This window comes from Pipistrellus hanaki (genome assembly GCF_964339955.1).
Source record: "Pipistrellus hanaki genome assembly, chromosome: 10".
In the NCBI taxonomy this organism is placed as follows: Eukaryota; Metazoa; Chordata; class Mammalia; order Chiroptera; family Vespertilionidae; genus Pipistrellus; species Pipistrellus hanaki.
In genome coordinates, this window is record NC_140512.1 from 38,206,096 (window position 1) to 38,224,938 (window position 18,843).

General features: G+C 37.6%; 1 long non-coding RNA gene across 1 annotated transcript in view; it reads right to left on the minus strand.

Moving 5' to 3' along the window:
* The window catches only part of LOC311629230, a 107,887-nt gene that overhangs the window by 48,649 nt on the left and 40,395 nt on the right, over positions 1-18,843 (minus strand). The gene's annotated exons all lie outside the window — the stretch shown is intronic.

An 18,843-nucleotide genomic window follows, 5' to 3' on the forward strand; every position in this document is an offset into this window, starting at 1 on the left:
ACCTCATATTACAAAAATTGAAAACTTAACTAAAATAAATAATCTTCTGAAAAAATAAAAAAAAAATCACTAGAAGAGAAATTTTCAAAATACAGAAACACTAAAATATATAACATTGTTCAATGATTTTTAATCATCCCATATGGAAAACACCAAGATTAATGACATGACAGGCAAGGACTACTAATCAATGTAATGTTTATATATTCAAATCCTAAAAATACTGATAAAAAAAAAAAAACAACAACAAAAAACCTACTAAGCTTATTTGCTGCAACTAGTAAAAATTTGAGACCAATACCAGAGATCCCTAAATGAAAGGAAAAGTAGAATTGTCAAGCTCACTTTTGAACATATTACACTTAAATAAAATACTAGCAATGAATATAAGAAGCTAAAGATTATGACCAACTTGTGTTGAAACAGAAGGTTAGAGTCTGTGAGATCAATGATTCAACACATTAACTGGCTAGAAGAGAGAAGTCATATAATTATTCCAATAGGTGCAGAAAAGGTATTAGATGAAATATAGTACCACCCATGATTTTGTAAAAACTGTAAGCACACTGGAAATACAAAGGAACATGACAGTGTCCACAGAAGCTATGTCCAATATGGTAATGGATGTCAAATGTGAATGCATTTCTTTGGTAAGAGTAGCCACAGGACAAATATGCCTGCTATAACCCTACGAAGCTAACCACAGCACAGTGCTTATCTCAGCCAAGCAGGGTTTCTGCACAGACACATGTAGGCAATGGACAGAGTACTTAGTGGGGTTTAAGACCTCAGCATTAATATACTTTCTCAGAGATGCAGGAGTAGCTGACACATCTTCCAGATGACATGCAAACACTGCTAATACCTCAAGAAGAGCTGAGAAGAACACGCTCCAAGTAGCTCTGAAGGTTGGTGTTTATTGTGCAATATCGGGCAATGCAAGATGTCTGATGAGATAATAGCTTGAACTCTTGGGAATCAGACTAGCTTCATTTTCTGAAAACAGTGATAGCCATCTATGTTTTCTCAGAACACTGAGAAAAGAAGTCTGCGTGTGGTCAATGCTTTCTCATCCTTTAAGGAAAAACAGCATCAATGGCATTCATTGACGTATTGTACCTCCTGTTGAACTATATTTTTTAAAAGGATATTGGAGGTCAAATGTAAACACAATTGGTTCAATCTAAAACAGCCAAAGAAATGGTTTTTCTGATATTTTACTACATTCCACTACCTGCCTAGCCCCAGAAATGAAGGAAGGGAGGACAGAGAGTGAGAAGAAAAGAAAATGGAAGGATTGATTCAATAAGCTAAGAATAAAAACAAACAACCATTTTCTTTATATTTTTTAACTCTTTACAAGATACGGTATTCCAGATACTGGGGAATGTATCATATTCTGTTTCTTTCAATAAACATAGATTGAGCATCTCTGATGCATTAGGCCTAGTGCTGGGCACTGCGTATAGAGATGAAAAGGCATGAACTCTTCTCTCAAGGGGTTTCAAGTTTAGTGGAAACTGGAAGCCTTTATGTGTCCGTCCGGACAGCCAGAAAGGCGTTTCACAGGCATCTGAGCACCAGTCAAGAGAGGTTTTTTAAAAATGCTATGAAGACGATATGTAAAAACTTATCATTGCATTTTCAGTCAATGTTGACATGATAAACCTATGCTTCCTAAGGAAGAGAAACATCAAGAAAAACAATTCGACTACAGCACAAATTAATAATTTAACGAATTAATTTTTAAATGACTAATTTGAAGTAGAAAAACAGACCTGCAATCACTTGGTCTGTTGTGAATATATAATATGCTGTCACAGGAAAATGCCTTTTTTAAAAAGCTGGATGTCTTGTTTTGGGATTAACATTTCTTAAGCTCAGCTGCAGACTGGTGATTTGAACCCCTGTATAGTAATGCTGGTTTTGAACATAGAGAGCTGTCATGCCTCAAAGGATGACCAAGGAAATAATGAACATACATCTGCACTAGATTTGCTGCAGGACCAAACAGAAAATTTTGGTTAGTTGGCGGACTTGATTGTTCTCACCCTAAAATAGTAAAAGTAACCTAAAATGTATTAAGCCTGTATTATAGCTGGGGCTCTATACCAAGCATTTGGTATATATATCATTCATTTTAAACCAACGGTTTAGATTTGGGTCTGACAAACCCCTGGACGTAAATTCTGGTCAAACCATTGTTCTTTCTGTCCATTGGCCACAGCAGGGGCAAGACACACAAGCTGTTTAGTCCAAGGTAGATTAGGAATAAGAAGAGCATCACATACCTCCGCTTATACCGTCTTCGTCATCCCCAACTCGCTGTGAGTGGTCAGAGCAAAAGGGTCCTACTGGCTTGCTCCTATTCCTTTCTGAGGAATCTTGTGACTCAAACAAGAGCTAAAAAGGCCCTTCAAATAACTAGGAGACATTCTCAGGAGGTTGACTTTACTAACAAAAAGAGGCTTAAAGATAGGACTATCACAAAAGTGGGAGAATTAAATGAAATCACCTTTCTTCAGAAAAATTTGAGAACAGCCCAAACCGGTTTGGCTCACTGGATAGAGCATCGGCCTGCAGACTGAAGGGTCCCAGGTTCGATTCCGGTCAAGGGCATGTATCTTGGTTATGGGCACATCCCCAGTGGGAGGTGTGCAGGGGGCAGCTGATTGATGTTTCTCTCTCATCAATGTTTCTAACTCTCTATCCCTCTCTCATCCTCTCTGTAAAAAAAATCAATAAAATATATTTTTTTTAAAAGAAAGAAAGAAAAATTTGAGAACAGCAGTTAAGGACTCAATGAAGTACATTTTCTTTGATTCACCAATTTTCATGTTTAAGTGTTTTTATTCTAGTTCAATCTGGCTCAACACTGACACAGCTGGCCCTGCTGGGTATAAGTTTACTAAAACTGGTTCACTAGAAATCAACCACTGTATGGATTCCATCTAAATGTAACGCTTCAAATATATGTGACCAAGAATATTCAACATTTTGTTGATAATACCAACAAAAATGTAGAAATAATAGGATTTCCATCAATGGAGCAATAGATGATCCTACGTTAGGATAGAATGCTAGGTAACTATTTAAAATAATATTATATAGGAGGGTTGCTCAGCATTATTGACATTTTGGACTGCATCGCTCCTTATTGGGGACTTTCCTGTGCACTGTAGGATGTAGCTTCTACCCAAAAGATTCCAGAAACAAAAACTGTTTTCAAATGTTACTAAATGTCCTCAGGCAGCAGGCAGCAGGCAGCAGGCAGCAGGCAGCAAAAATTACCCCCAGTTGAGAATGGCAGTTATAGGAAAATATTAATTGTCATGGGGAAATGTCCATAATTAGCTAACAGATGAAAGAAGGGTCTACAAAGCATTATGACAAATAAATTCCCCCCCACCCTCTCTCTCTCTCTCTCTCTCTCTCTCTCTCACACACACACACACACACACACATACACACACACTTGCACACACAGAGAACATTTTTTAAAAGAACTGGAAGAATAGTCATCAAAATATTAATAAAAATCATTTGAGTGGTGAGATTATAGATATTTTTTCACCCATTTTTATCAGTATAACCATGTATCTGCTCTCAAAACAAAGAATAGTCAATGACTGAGGAGTGTAATGTAACTATTGAGATATTTTTCCAAAGACGAATTCCCTTCCCCACAATACACTGAGTCCTCGGTAGCAGGGACTTTCCTGTTGGCCATGTCCCCTTCACCAAGCCAAGCCACTGGCCTTGCTGCTGAGTGGTGTTTGGAAAATTAGGGTTCCAGGTGGAATTGGCCTCTGGTCAGTTTGGAACAAGAGTACAGAAAATCAGCATTCCTGTGGTTGTGTGCTTAACAAGTCTGCCCTCCAGGACTGTTTGTGTGTGAAGAATGTGGCAAGAAGATAAGCAGTGGTCACTTAGGAAACATGAGAGTCTGAAGATCACAGGCACCATTCATTCCATTTCTCTACATTTCCCATGTCTCAGTTTTCTCTTTTGTGCACACACACCCATTCAACCAAACACACACACACACACACACACACACACAGAAACACCCTGAAGGAGAGGAAGATGTGCAGTAGGAAAGGGAAGCAAAAATGCATAAAGAAGCAGTCAGGGACAAGACCAAACTCCACCTACTTTCCAATACCAGCCTGCCTGGCCCAGCACTGACACACAGCTGGTCCTGTTGGAAAATAGTCTACTAAAACTGGTTCACTAGAAATCAACCACTGTGTCCATCTAAATGGAATGTTCAAAAAATGCTTTTCACACATCAAGTATTTACCACCCAAAAATCCAATCAGTTATACTAAGCCAGTGGTTGGCAAACTCATTAGCCAACAGAGCTAAATATCAACAGTACAACGATCGAAATTTCTTTTGAGAGCCAAAGTTTTCAAACTTAAACTTTTTCTAAGCGTGTGGCTCACAAGCCGCAGTTTGCCGACCACAGTACTAAGCTCTAACAATCATTTCCTCTGAGCAACCAGGGTGTGGAAAAAAGGGAACCCTGTACACTATTAGTATGAATGTAAATAGGTACAGACACTGTGGGAAATAGTGTGAAGGTTCCTCAAAAACTAAAATATGGGCTCACCATACAACCCAGCAACCCCACTTCTGGGTATGTATCTAAAAGGAGTCTGCACGTTCGTGCCCGCATTATTTATCCTAGTCAGGACATGAGGCAACCTAAATGTCCAGTGATGGACAAATGAAAGAAAAGTGGTATTTACATACATATATGTTTATTCAGCCTGTAAGAAGAAGAAATCCTGTCATTTGTGACAACCTGGATGAATCTTGGAAACATTATGCTCAGTGAAATAAGCCAGACACAGAAGGACAAATACTACATACCACTTACATATGAGGAATCTAAATGGATTCAGAAGCAGAGCACAGAATAATGGTTGCCAGAGGCTAGGGAAGGGGAAATGGGGAAGTGTTAGACAGAGGGTACAATTGTCCATTAGAAAAATGAATAAACCCTAGTGATCTACTGCAAGGCATTGTGCTTATTGTTATCAATACTGTGTTATATACTTACAATATTGCTAAGAGGGTAGGTCTTATGTGTTATTATAACAAATTAATATAAATAAATAAGGCAGGAGAAAAAATAAGATTCTTAGACAACATGACTAAACATTTTCTAGTGTTGCAGAGTTTACCTTGTTATACACAAAACTCTTTTGGATCTCTGATTACAGAACACTGTTTTTACTTTTATAAGACCAGTGCTCTAACCCCTGAGCTATGGAGCCTTACCCTGTTTTTACTTTTAATCCATATAAAAGTGAATGTATTTTTTGCCCATGTGAAATATATGCATATTTTAGAAACTGTACTTTTTGGAAAACATGTAAAAGACTATCATAACTACTATATTTCTCTTGGACTGGAACCTAAATGTTCCAAATAATATTCTTAGGGTGGATTTGAGAATTACAGACTTCTTGAAGCTAGTTTCTAACAAAGCATCTCGAAAACTTGCAAGGAGTACTGAGTGATACAGGGAAGGGAGAATTGTGTCCCTGAGCCCATTGACCCAGCATGGAATGTTTTATCGATGAGGGATATGTCTTTTGGTATTTTTTTCCAGTGGAGAGAAAGCGCAAAGTGGGAAGGAAGACCAAGGCTAAGAAGATTCAGTAGAAAGAATAGATTTTTTTCACAATACTGTTAAAAGTTAGGCCAAGTGATTCGCAGGGGAGCCAACTAATTAGCCTGTTCATTCTTAATGAATTCAGCATGAAGATGAATAGAGAGGATGAGGACCCCATCTGCCAAGAGAGACAAAATTTTTTTCCTGCCAAGTTTGAAGAGTAGAATTAAGCATTTCTAAAATCCTGATCCTATCTCATTCTGAATTTTCTTTCTGTCCTGGAAAACATGACCTTCTTGACAGCCCATGTAGATTAGAGAAAGCATCGGAAGGGAGGCTTAGTTTTGCTCACTCTAAAGAAAACAGACAATAGTGTGATGAAGGCCTGGGGAAGGTGGAGGAGGTGAATGGGGTGGGAGGGAGAAGGGACATCTGTAATTTTTTCAATTATAAAGATTAAATTAAAAAAAAAAGAATACAAAAAACAAAGTAACCATTAAGGAGAGACATTGACAATTGTATAGAAGAACTAAACCTGTTGGGAAGGATGTAATTTTGTAAGGTTATTTGTTCCTTCTTAATTGGCTCTGAACCTTATAATCCCTTGAGACTGGTGAGGTAAAAATGTACTGGGTGCTTAGTGGCCTAGATTATGGCACACAGGAAAGAAAAAAACAAAAAACTTCACATATACAAACATACATAGCCACACACCAAAAATGTAACCAAACCAAGGAAGTCAAGTAAATATCTAAGCCAAGCAAACCACAAGATGGTTAAGAGCCCATCATGGTCATAGTTTCAGAAAGCTCTAAACATGCCATTAATTTCTTCCCTGGCTTATTCTTCTCATATCAACTAGCATCTTAGGAATATTGCCAGTTAGGAGACCCAAATTAAGAGGCAAAATAACAATGGATTCATTAAAGAATAAAAAGGCAAATATTGAGTATGCAGATTACCCAGCAGTGTGAAATTCTCAAAAAATTCCCATTTTTTCACTGGATACATATTTGCCTCATGGCCTCAAAAACAATGGAAAAGAAACCAATGTCCTATAAACCAGAAACCAGGTCAGGTATGCATCAAGTAATGGCCATTGCTGGGTCTCCATCTATCACTGAAGCATACCTTCATACTAGCACCTTAAAAATATGTCCCCTAACATCCCACCCTACTAAATGCTGTATCTTTAACATTGTTTTATGTATTTTTTAGCTCCTATCTTATTTCCTTTGCTACAACATGGTGTTGCTCTCTCTTTGTTGTTTTACCAGTAAAAAAATAAAAATTAAAAATTAAAAATTAAAAAAAAGACAATAACTTTAATTTTGTGATTTTCAAGATTTAAAGTCTATCTTTTGGAAACCTCTCCAACCCCAGCACCAAACATCACTTCTTGATCCTCACCCTCCCCACTGAGAGACGGTATAGCCATGGCTTTGCCCATCAGAGCTGCATCTATGGAACTCTCATAAAGATGGCCCACCACCACATCTGTATGTTTCAATAAAAAGAACTCAGTAAATTAGAGAGTTTGACAATTTAGACAACCTTGTTAACTAACTTTCTGAGTAACTAACTCTCTACCTCAAACCTTCAAAGATGTATATTTTGAAAACACTACTTCTTGGCTATAATTGGGAGATAATTAATTTTCCTAGGTTTCTATAAGTGATAAGAATCCAACAAGTTTAAGAGTTGATTGCCTTTGCAAGTGGCGATGCCTTGGTTCTGTGAGAATTAAATCAGATGGATCTATTGCTCCTAGTGCAGGTTCTGAAGTCTCATAAGCACTCATTGAGTTGGCCTACATTAACTTAGTTCTTCCTGTTTCTAATTTCTTTTCTACTTTCTTTCTTCAGGGCTAAAGGCAGCTTGTGACTCTTTATCTGGATGAGTCTTGGGCTGTCTTCTATCTCATCTTCCATGTGGTTTAGTTTTTGTTTTGGAATCTTCTTTAATGTCAGATGTTGCCAGGCAATTTTTTTCTGGCTTGATTAATTTAGTTCTAGTACAAACAAAAACATATCCAAATGGTTTTGTTTGCACTTATGTTGCTTTTCTCCCAAAATAAATAGATTCTACTTTTGTGTCAAAAGACCTGTGATGTGGTTCCAGGCCTCTCACAGAGCTGCGGGTGATCATAAGCGTAGTAGTTTAAGAACTTCACACCCATCATTAGTATAAATACATGGAAAATGAATAACAATGAGTGAATAAGTACTGTTAAAAAATGACTCCATATTAATTGGGGGGGGGGGATGTATGAGTTTCAAATTATTAAGCAGTCGAGAAGAAAGTGCGACTTCATTTTGGAATTCTTTCCCTATCTGAATAGTATGTGGAAAATATGACCCTTGAACTTCAGGGGGAAAACTGATATGCCACAATCTGGACAGAATGTGGGAGCAGGTTATTGATATTAACCATTTTTGAAAAAAAAATAACCTCCTTAGGTTTGACAACTTCAAGTGATTTTAGAGCAAAAGTTCACAAAGGAAAGTTTGAACTGCTTTTAAAAAGGTTAAGACTGCTGAGTTTAGGAGATTTTGAATATTTAATTATTTTGAAGTGTTTTCTGATTTTGGATCCTTCTTATTTGATTTTATTTAGATAGGCTGTAAGAAATAAAAAAAATGCTTTTTTATTTTATTTTGCTGTTGTTAGGGAATACTATTCAAAGTAATGGGATTCAGAACAATTTTCTTTTATGCAAGGCTACTGTGGCGGGGGGGTGGAGGGTAGCTTTCTGTAGGATTCCATCCTATTTTATAGCCACAGTAAAATGTCAGAGGCCTTTCTGAGTTGCTCAGTGCTGCCAGGGTCACACTGTCAGAAATGCCCACCATTCTGGGAAGAAGCGGCACAGCAGCTTCTAACACTGCTCTTGTTATTACCAGGAGCGGATGGGAGGGGGATTCAGTGAACATGGCTGGCATCCAAGTCCACAGGGAATCTTTTGTCAGTCAGACTTGTGGATTCTAATCAATGATTTGGAATGAATGTGATTGGTGTGTTGCACAGAAGAGTTTTTGAGATACTTTTTTTTTTTTTTTTTTAATACAAAAAAGCTTTTGAATGAGGAAATGGGCCTTTAAATGGAATGGCCTCCCTCAGATATTTTACTCATTTCCAGTAAGTCATCTTCAAAAATGAACAATGCTTCTAACTGAACAGTCACATATTTCAACATACCCAAGGCAAACTGGGGAGGGAGAGCTGAATTATGATGAAAGCCTGTACTATCATGACCTTTCTCATGACCATAATTGCTAGATGTGCCTCTGACACTTTGCAGGGCTATTGATATATTTAGAAACGGGCCTGTGACTCATTATGCTCATAATTTGGCAGTAAATAAGGGGCAGACTACCCCAATGGCAATGGGGACTACTAACCGCCCAACGATGTCATTCTTTCCTGTAGAATCACCTTCTGTAGAATGTACAATTGTCTTCTTGAAACTGTAAAGGATGGGCTCAGAGCTTCATAAGCCAAGATCTATTTTTTATCAAAATACAAATCAATATAATCAAGATCAAAACATTTTCAATGTCCATTCTTGTATGACTAGAAGTAAAAAATGCTAAAAGTCTTCTATTTTAAAGTTTGTACCTATTTCTGTCTTCTTCCTGGGATGTAGAAATGTAGAAAGAGTGTCACACCTGCCCTATCAACTAGAAAAGGCTTGAGAAACTATAAATCTTAATTACCTTGACCCTAGAAAGCTCATGCTATGGGCAGTCCAACTAGTTTAAACACTAAGAAAAGAGACAGAGGGAATCTGATCATGGGTTCACTAATGGGAACAAAAGGAAGCCAGAGCTGCCATAGAAATGGGTAAGACAAACACAGTTAAATTTTTTCATATATTTCTACATTTCAGTGGTGGGCAAGAATTTCAGAACCTCTGATTGTAGACACAAGGGCAATTTGTACCACCTCATCCATTCTTCTTACTGCCGCCATGATTTTCCTCTAATAATAAAACAGAGAACACTTATCCCCGCTAAAGTAGCAAGAACCAAACAAAAAACAATAGCAGTCTACCATGTGGGAGTGGCAAGAATGGAGAGAAACTTCTCTGAAGTACAGGTACACAGAGAACATCTACTGGTGAGGGTGGAGCAGGAACATTAAATAAACAAAATGGCAAATGAGACCTCACCCTAAGCACAAAGTAATGTGAGAGGAATTTGAAGCCAGGGATACAGTGAATGTACCCATAACAATAACAAAACCCAAAGCCAATTTACATCTAATAGACTGACCTAACACCCCACAATAATAGCCTACATAAGACAATGGACACATGCTACCCATAATTTAACGAAAAATTCTAAGACATGCAATAAAAGCAAGAACAAAACAATCTGCTGACAAGAGAAAAGGCAATCAACAGAACCAGAGATGACCCATATGTTGGACCATACTATAGTGAATTTAAAATCGCTATAACAAACATCTTAAAAACTCTAGCAGGAAAGGTAGTCAGCAAGCATGAATAGATACTGAATTTTAGTGGTGATATGCAAACCATAAGAAAGAGTCAAATGAAAATGCTAGAAACAAATACACAAAAACAGAAATAAAGAATGCCCTCAACTGTCACTTCAAGAAATTCAATGCAGCTGAAGAAAAACCTCAACAAACTTGAAGATAGCTAAATAGAAATGTCCTAAATTGAAACACAAAAGGGAAAGGAGTAAAACAGATGAGAGTATCCAAGGGCTATAAGATGCTATCAAATGGTCTAACATACACCAATTGAAATCTGAGAAGGCAAGAGAAACAATGGGAAAGATGATTAAGAACTTCACAAAAATAATAAGGACATTGAATGCACAAATTCCAGCCCAGAAATTTCCAAGCAGAATAAATAATCTCTGATTTTTACCCAGGAAAAGTGAAAACTTACATTCCCAGAAAAAAACATATGCCTAAATGTTTATAGAGGCTTTATTCATAATCACCAAAAAGTAGAAGCAACACAAATATTGCTCACTTGGTAAATTCATAATTAAACTGTGTTATATCCATATAATGAAATAATACTCAGCAAAGAAAAGGTAAAAACCATTGAAAAACACAAGAATGAATTGCAACTGCATCATGTTTAAATGGCAGAAGCTAGACTTAAAAGGCTATATACTATATGATTCTATTTAGTTGTCATTCTGGAAAAAGCAAAATTATAGGGACCAAAACAAATCAGTAGTTACCAGGTGCTGAGGGTAGGAATAAGGTGTTGGTGACAAGAATGAATCAATTTTGGGAGCTGTTAGAACTGTTTGAAAACAGATCTTGATTTGGCGGTATAACCATTTGTCAAAATTCATAAAATAATACACTAAAAAGGGTGAATCTCACTTCTTACTGCATATAAATGATACCTCCATAAAACCAACCATACATGCATACACAATACCCAAGAGTGAACTAAAAAGCCTCTGACATTATTTCAAGCCTAGCAGATCAATATTAATAAACGTGGTCTGGGAGACAGAAACCACACTAACAGAACAAACCTGATGTAGACTGTATCCAAAGGGACAAGTGCTGAACAGGTCTGATGAGCATCATCCTCATCATGATGTCAAAGTTCAATTTTTTTGTCCACAAACCCCCACTGAAAAACTATGCTCATAAGAATCTTTCTATTCTCCTAGGACCCCCCAGGTCATCCCTCATCAACCAGTGTAGTTTCCATATGGCTCTGTGTGTTCCCAAATTAAAAGCACTCTCCCAGTCCACACTCATCTTCCTTGCTCTTCTCTGTTCAAAAACATTCTGGGGGCTATTCTTGCTACATCTGAAATGTGGATCCCCTGGAGGACAATACTTATCCTATAGCCTTTTCGTGGGTTGCTGTTTTGTCTATGAAATACCAAACCAGGAAGCTCAGTAATTGTCTTCTTTGCAATTTAATGCTGTTTCCAGAGCATTTCCTTCCCATCTCAATTAAAAACCTTCAGCAATTCAAAAGTCATGATTGCAATGATAGCATCCAATATCTCTCTTTGTTATGATCACAAAAGAGGATCCATCTGACAGCACCTCCTTTCTTGAAGAGTTAGCTTGTGGCTCACTAGCTCTCTCCATTGCTGGTCTTTCCACAGGACTTGTGATCTTCATACCCCTGTAGAAAATCTTCCTGCTATCTCAACCTTGCAGCCCCTGACTACCTCACCTCCAGTGATCTTGTTCTCTCTGCCATTCACTTCCCAGTCATACCTCCCTCAGCCCCTGCCCTTCTCACCATCAGTTGATGGCCTGGTTTCCTATTTCATTAAAATTAGGAGAAATAAGAAAAGAACTTCCTCGTTCTCCATCCACTGGTCTACCCACCTAACTATCTTTGTCCATGTTCTCTGCCTTCCCTGCTTGTTCTTACAGATAAACTATGCATACTTCTAAGTTGTGAACTAGTTCTTAGCATGACTCACATCCTGAAGGATGCACTATTGAACTGGCTGCTATCACTGTTGGAATTAATGAGCATTCCATGAACCTTCTGAACATAACCAACTTTCAGTTTTCTCTGTGTGTTATTACACCTTTGGCACATGCCTTCTCTTCATTAAGACTATAGTCTCCACTTCCCTCTGGCTTGCCAATCAAAGCAATTTCAGTGTTTTGTGATTGGGCTAAAATGCATATCTGACGTTTTGGTTGGGGTAAAATGTATATCTGATGTTCTGGTTGTAGGCTGCACTCGTGTACCTACCCCAAAGGGCTGCATAAAGCAGCAGAGCATAAGCTGATTCTGTGTGGGGAGCATAATTTAACCCATTTATGAAGCAGGCACTTACCAATTCTGATCTCAGAGACTTAGTGCCCTTCCCACCTCTATGCATCCCAGAAATGTCCACAGTCACTCAGCTTTTGCTAATAGCCCAGACTTGACACATTGCTGTTATTCACCTTGGCTGGACTCCTGGCCAGTTTAGCATGAACTCTAAGACAGTTTAGGAAACTATGCTTATTTTTTTCAAAATAAATCAAGAAGCATTATGACAGCTGGGGAGAGGAAATTTTGAAAATATTCCAACAAGACAAGAGGAGATATTCTTTTACCTCTTCCCCTTCTGAGAAGCTGCCTGCCTGGGCCCCTGTTCCTTTCAGTTTTATAGACTTGCAGCCTTGGCAGAAAGAAAAGGCCATCACCAAAAACACCTTACAGCACAATCCTCAACTTTGATTCAAGTGCCACAGGCCCTAGGTACAAATCTCCAAACTTAGCACAGGACAGTGATTCTATACCAACCACCTGCACTACAGGCCTGCTCTTCCTGATACACAAAGGATGGGCTCCATCCTATGACAGATGCACTGGCAAATAGAATCAAGATGGCCCATTGACTGTCAATCAAACCATACAAGCCAATGAGGACATCTGGAACCCTAGTTGGCTCATTAGCATACCTTTAATGTCCTTTCCTGGGTGACACATCCCACCTTGGTTCATCAGCTGCCTATGTCACAGCGGGTCTTTCATTTAGCCTCCTACACAGTATTTTCTAAACTCACCTTCATTTCTTTTATTATTGTTATTTTTACTGCTGCCATTTCCCTTAAATACTTTCCTCATATATAAAATTGGAAGGCCAGAAAAAAGTTTACTAAGCTTGCCAACTATTTTAAGCATGGGATGTTTTTATTCTTATATTACAAATCAGGAATCTGAGATTCAGGTAGCCGCAGGTCAACAAGTGAGGGCCCCTGCTCAAATGTGAATTTGGAACATTTATTTAAAGACCTCCTGCTTTCCATGAGACCATAATGTTGTTCGTATAGGTAATGAAGGAAGAACTCAGAATGTATCATAGTGTGAGAGGCCAAGGGTGCTAAGACGTAGCATAGAATTGTGTCTGGCACATAGTAGATGGTCAGGCCAAAAACAAACAAAATCAAACAACTGAGTGACCAACTTACATTATTAATTGATTCTTAGATTCAATTGCTTCGAACATACTGGCACAATATGTTTCTTATTTTGCATCCCTGGACCAGTGTCACATGATAACTTTGCTCACATAGTATGGCTGTTCCTAATGGGGCCCAGTTTCAAGCAGTCAAAGCTCAGCTTGAACCTGTAAGGAAAATGAGGTAGTGAGCAAGGACCAAGGACCTCTGTGAACACAGGACACAGGTAAGTGTTGCTTTGACATTAATAAGAGTTGAAAATACCTCTATTTATAATACTTCTATAAAGATATCAAAAGCAATCTATAAAGATAGAAAAAAACTAAAATCCCCACAAAGAATTAAAGAGATGAATATAATGCCCTCATAATTTAAGCGACTCTCTTGATTTCCAAGAGGTGGAAAACTCTGCTTTTAGATTTATTTTAGTATTAACTGAAAAAGTAGCAGATGTTTTGTTTTTCTGGTAGGAAATCAGGAAATACATGGTCTTGATTGGGTAACTACTTTGAAGACTTCCTTTAAATGAGTCAGCTCTGAGTCTGTTCTTCAGATCTCAAACATTTTTTAGTTTTAAAAAAGTATTTCTCAGCATTGCTGATTCATAGTTACCAAAAGAATATGATCGTAGATCATGTGTAATGCATTTATCCCAGATCTTATGCTTTAGTTCCAATGGTTAAACCGTGGTGTTCTCTGAGGTGTTAGGGTTCAAGTTCAATTTCCTGCAACAGGGGTGCTACTCACACTGGACCTGGAGCTGTCTCTTTAAGGCAGACTCCAATCAGCACTTATCCCAACCTCAAGTTTAAACGCACTGGGTAAAAAAAGGTATTGCTTTCTGAGAGGAGCCTAATATACACAAAGGTTCTTGCCCTGAATCCAGTGATATATGTGAGAGATGAAGAGGTCAGTTATTGCCTATATATTTCAGTTTACTTTCCAAATGTGGCATTAAAAAAAAAAAAAAGATGTTGTTTATCTGGTTTATATTCAGAGCCAAATTACGTGTCAAGAGGGAGTCTTAATTTTCTGTAACAGAACATGTTTGGCACTAATATGTGATTTATAAGTCAGTATATCCAATCTGACTAATAAGTTTGCTCTAAGCAGTGTGCAAGCTGTTAAGCATTGAAAACCCTGAGTTTTGGGGAGAGGAGGAAAATGACTTTGATTTCTCTGCTCTTTCATTAATTAGTTAAATTAAAGTTAATGAGTAAACTTTCTGGGTTGCTTAATACGTCCCAGATATGAGTTTCAAGGCTTTAGCAAGGCAAGTGAAAAGATTTTCATGAGCAAGAAGTAATTGAGGACTTCCTCTATGGAATAAATTCTTGGTAATTCCTGTGGAAAACTCCCCTTTATCCTAACATCTTTTCTCTTCCTTTGCCTTGCCCTGTTCTCAGTGTTTTTAAAGACACCAAATATAACTTTATACAAATAGCTAGTAAGTGGAGTTGGGGAGAAAGCCATCATATAACCCCTCTATTGCAGCCATGTAAATAAAAAATAAGCTACATTGCAAAGCCCCAGAGAAACACCACATCTTCCTTCTTCCTGGCATACCTTGCACAGTCATTAAATGTGATTAAAATCTTGGGGACCTGTACACAGTCATGTCTATTTCGGTACCACTGGCTTGATCCATCCTTGCAGCTCGAGGGGAATCACCCTCTTTGTGTAAATATTTGCTTCGTTGGAGATTCTTAAGCAGAAATGAATAGTACACATGCTTGAGGAGGGGTATTTAATCAGCCATGATAAACAATTCCTAGGCAATGTTTAGACTGGCCAAAAGTCATTCTAAGAATTGTGCACAAGGTTAGAACAAGACATTTGGCATCAATAAGCTCGAACTGCCTATAAAACAAATAGCAAAGTAGAGATCTGTCCATTAACCAACTAACATAATTAATGTGTTCTGTCAGTGTAGGTGGACAACAAATTAATGACTAGATAAGAAAGCAAGTATTCACCTCGTTCTAAGTGGTGTATATAGATCTGGTTAATGAATCATGAAAGTTTGGTACTCTTCACCAGCAGTTACAGAGCACACTTAGATCTCCTCTAAAATTTCACTTCAATCTTTTGTGTGAAGTCATGTAACAATATTCTGAACTCCTGTGACATCAATTACTACAACCCCTAGGCCCATGGCTAGCAAACTGTGGCTCGCGAGCCACATGCAGCTCTTTGGCCCCTTGAGTGTGGCTCTTCCACAAAATACCAAGGCCTGGGTGAGTCTATTTTGAAGAAGTGGCATTAGAAGAAGTTTAGTAAGTTTAAAAAATTTGTCTCTCAAAAGAAATTTCAATTGTACTGTTGATATTTGGCTCTGTTGACTAATGAGTTTGCTGACCACTGCCCTAGGCTATTAAAGAGCTGAAACTAATCAGGTAGAATGGGCAACAAAGGAAGTTTCAATACAATACAGTTGTGTGATTAGGATCTCAATAAACTTGCAAATCTTTTTTTGAAAAGGCATACATACACACAAACACATACATGCATACATACATAAATATGTATATACAAATATAAATACTACAGAGAGAGAAAGAGAAAGAAGCAAAAAAAAAAAATCTTTAGTTTTTTTTAGTCTAAATCAGGATTAAGGCATTACTTAATTACAGGATTAAGACTTTACTTAATTAAGGATTAAGTCTTAGGGTATTCTTAATAAAAGTTGGTATTTTTCTTTATATAAATCAGCAAAATGGAGCAAACTTACTTCAGGGTTCTCTGGGGCTGTGACACTTTTCCCATAGTGCCACAGGAAACCTGAAGGATATACAGTAACAAAGATGGCAATTCCATGGGACAAAATCTTATTTTGAATAATATCTAAATGCTGCCTTCCAGCCAAATGAAAAATGTGGCCATTGACTGAGGATGGGGGTAGTATTCTATTTATGTGGTTGCATTCACAAGTATTGTCAAATATTTATATTAGAAATCTGACAGCAGTTTCCTTACATTTGTCAATCATAGACAATGCCTTCCATAAGCCTGGTTATATACTTTTTATTGATTTCAGAGGGAGAAAGAGATAGAAACATCAATGATGAGAAAAATCTACTGGGAATGGACCCTACAACCTAGGCATGTGCCCTGACTGTAAATGGAGCTATGACCTTCTAGTTCATAGGTCAACACTCAACTACTGAGCCACACTGGCCAGGCTCAATAAACTTTTTAAAAGTTGTGCAAGTTAAGTCTGACTACCTTAACGCTGCTAACCCATCTTTATATTGCTTTTAGCTCCTCTATGCTAAGTTTTTGGAAATCAAGTAATCTAAATTTTCTTTTGCAAATAAGGTATGTCCTCAAGAGGGTGAGAGAGCAGAGACCATGGAAAATTGTCTGTTTAAGCTGCAGTGGTTCTCAACCTTTTTAATGCCGCTACCCTTTAATACAGTTCCTCATGTTGTGGTGATCCCCAACCATAAAATTATTTTTGTTGCTACTTCATAACTATAATTTTGCTGCTATTAATGAATCATAATGTAAATATCTGTGTTTTCCAATGGTCTTAGGTGACCCTGCTAGCAGTTCTCAACCTGTGGGTTGCTTTGTCACTTTGAACAGAGGATGGCTCGGGGATGACAATAATGTTTGGACTCTTTGTCCTAAGTCAGAATATAGCAAACAGAATTTGTCTCTGTCCCCTATCCCACTTTATCTAAAAGGAAGAAAATGTATGTAGGGTGTGTGTATTGGGGGTCATGATAAAATTAGGCTCCTGATTCCTTTAAAAAGAATGAGTTGAATTAACTCTCTTAACAAAATTTATCCAGGTATTGTTAAAATAAAAATAAAGTAAAAATAGATTCAGAATTTAAAAAGCCATTAGTGACAAAGGTCATTTCCAGTATTTAAATCATTTAAATCAGGACTAATCACACAACTTTCAGTGTTAGCCCAAGTCCCTTCCACCTATTCTCCTATCTGTCAATAGCCAGTTGTTGTTTTTTCTCATCTATTTCAGGAAAGAGTTCAGAGCACATTAGAAATCAAAATTAAACTTAAAATACTTCCTGAAGCATTACCAGAAATTATGTTTAAAATTTCTAAATAACTTGCATTGTTCTGCGTTCCCAGGCTGTGCCCATAACCACAGAGATAAATGGGCATTGGGACAGCCACGTGAAGGACCAAGCTGCAACATGAAATAAGAGTACTGTTCAGCATGAGTCATCTGCAAACAGAAGAGAAGAATGGCTAGAAGAGCTGATGGGACCTGACAACAATATTTCAAATAAAACAAAAGGAACTACTTGTCTATATTTGCTTTCAGGTCATGAAATGCCACATGAACTGAATGTTTGAGAACCTGCTGGCTTCGGATCACCCTGATTCAACAGCCCAGTAAATCATGACCTCAGATCTATAGCATTACCAGCGGTTCATAACTTTGGCTGCACAAGAGAATCACTTAAGGAAGTTTTTTTGTTTGTTTGCTTGTTTGTTTTTGTAATACCCATGTCTGGGCCCAGACACCAGATACTTGAATTAATTCATAGGATGGATGCCAGGCATGAGTATTTCTTTAAAGCTCCGTAGGTGATTCAGTGTGGGCCATGGTGGAGTACCACTATGTTAGATGCATTAAATGGGTTCAGAAAATTTATTCCCCAACTCTTATTGTGGCCAGAGTTGCCATCATGGCGATGAAAGCTGTGAGAACTCAGGCAAGTTACTGATCCCTGAAACTCATTTTTCACATCTCTAAAATTCTCTCAGTAGTACCTTCTACTTCAAAACATTGTTTTGACTGTTTAGAAAATCAATATGTGCAATAGGGGTTCTTCACGTCACTGCCATTGCCATTATATGTTTTAAAAGAATAGTAAACTGACACTTATACCAATTGTGTTAAAATTAAAGATTAGTATGTAACATTGGTTTTAAATTAATCAAAACAGGGATAGCCACAGAAATAGACCAGGATTTGGAGAATAAATTTGCCTTGAAAACCCAAAAGCTATTCTGATTGTGACTATTTGTACAGACTTGGAAAATTACCTAGACTCTTAATGCCCTAGATACTAAATTTACATAATGGTAATTTCTTCCTGTTTATCTCATAGGATGTTGAGGAAATTACCAATACATTTTAAAGTATTACACATATCACTGCCACTATTTTTTTTCCATTAAACACTCCAGAAATAACTAGTTACCCATTTAGACATAATAGGTAATCTTCTTACTATATAACCTGACAATATCAGCCACAGAATTGGTTTATTTGGGGGCATATAACAGATCTCGGATTCTTATACCTC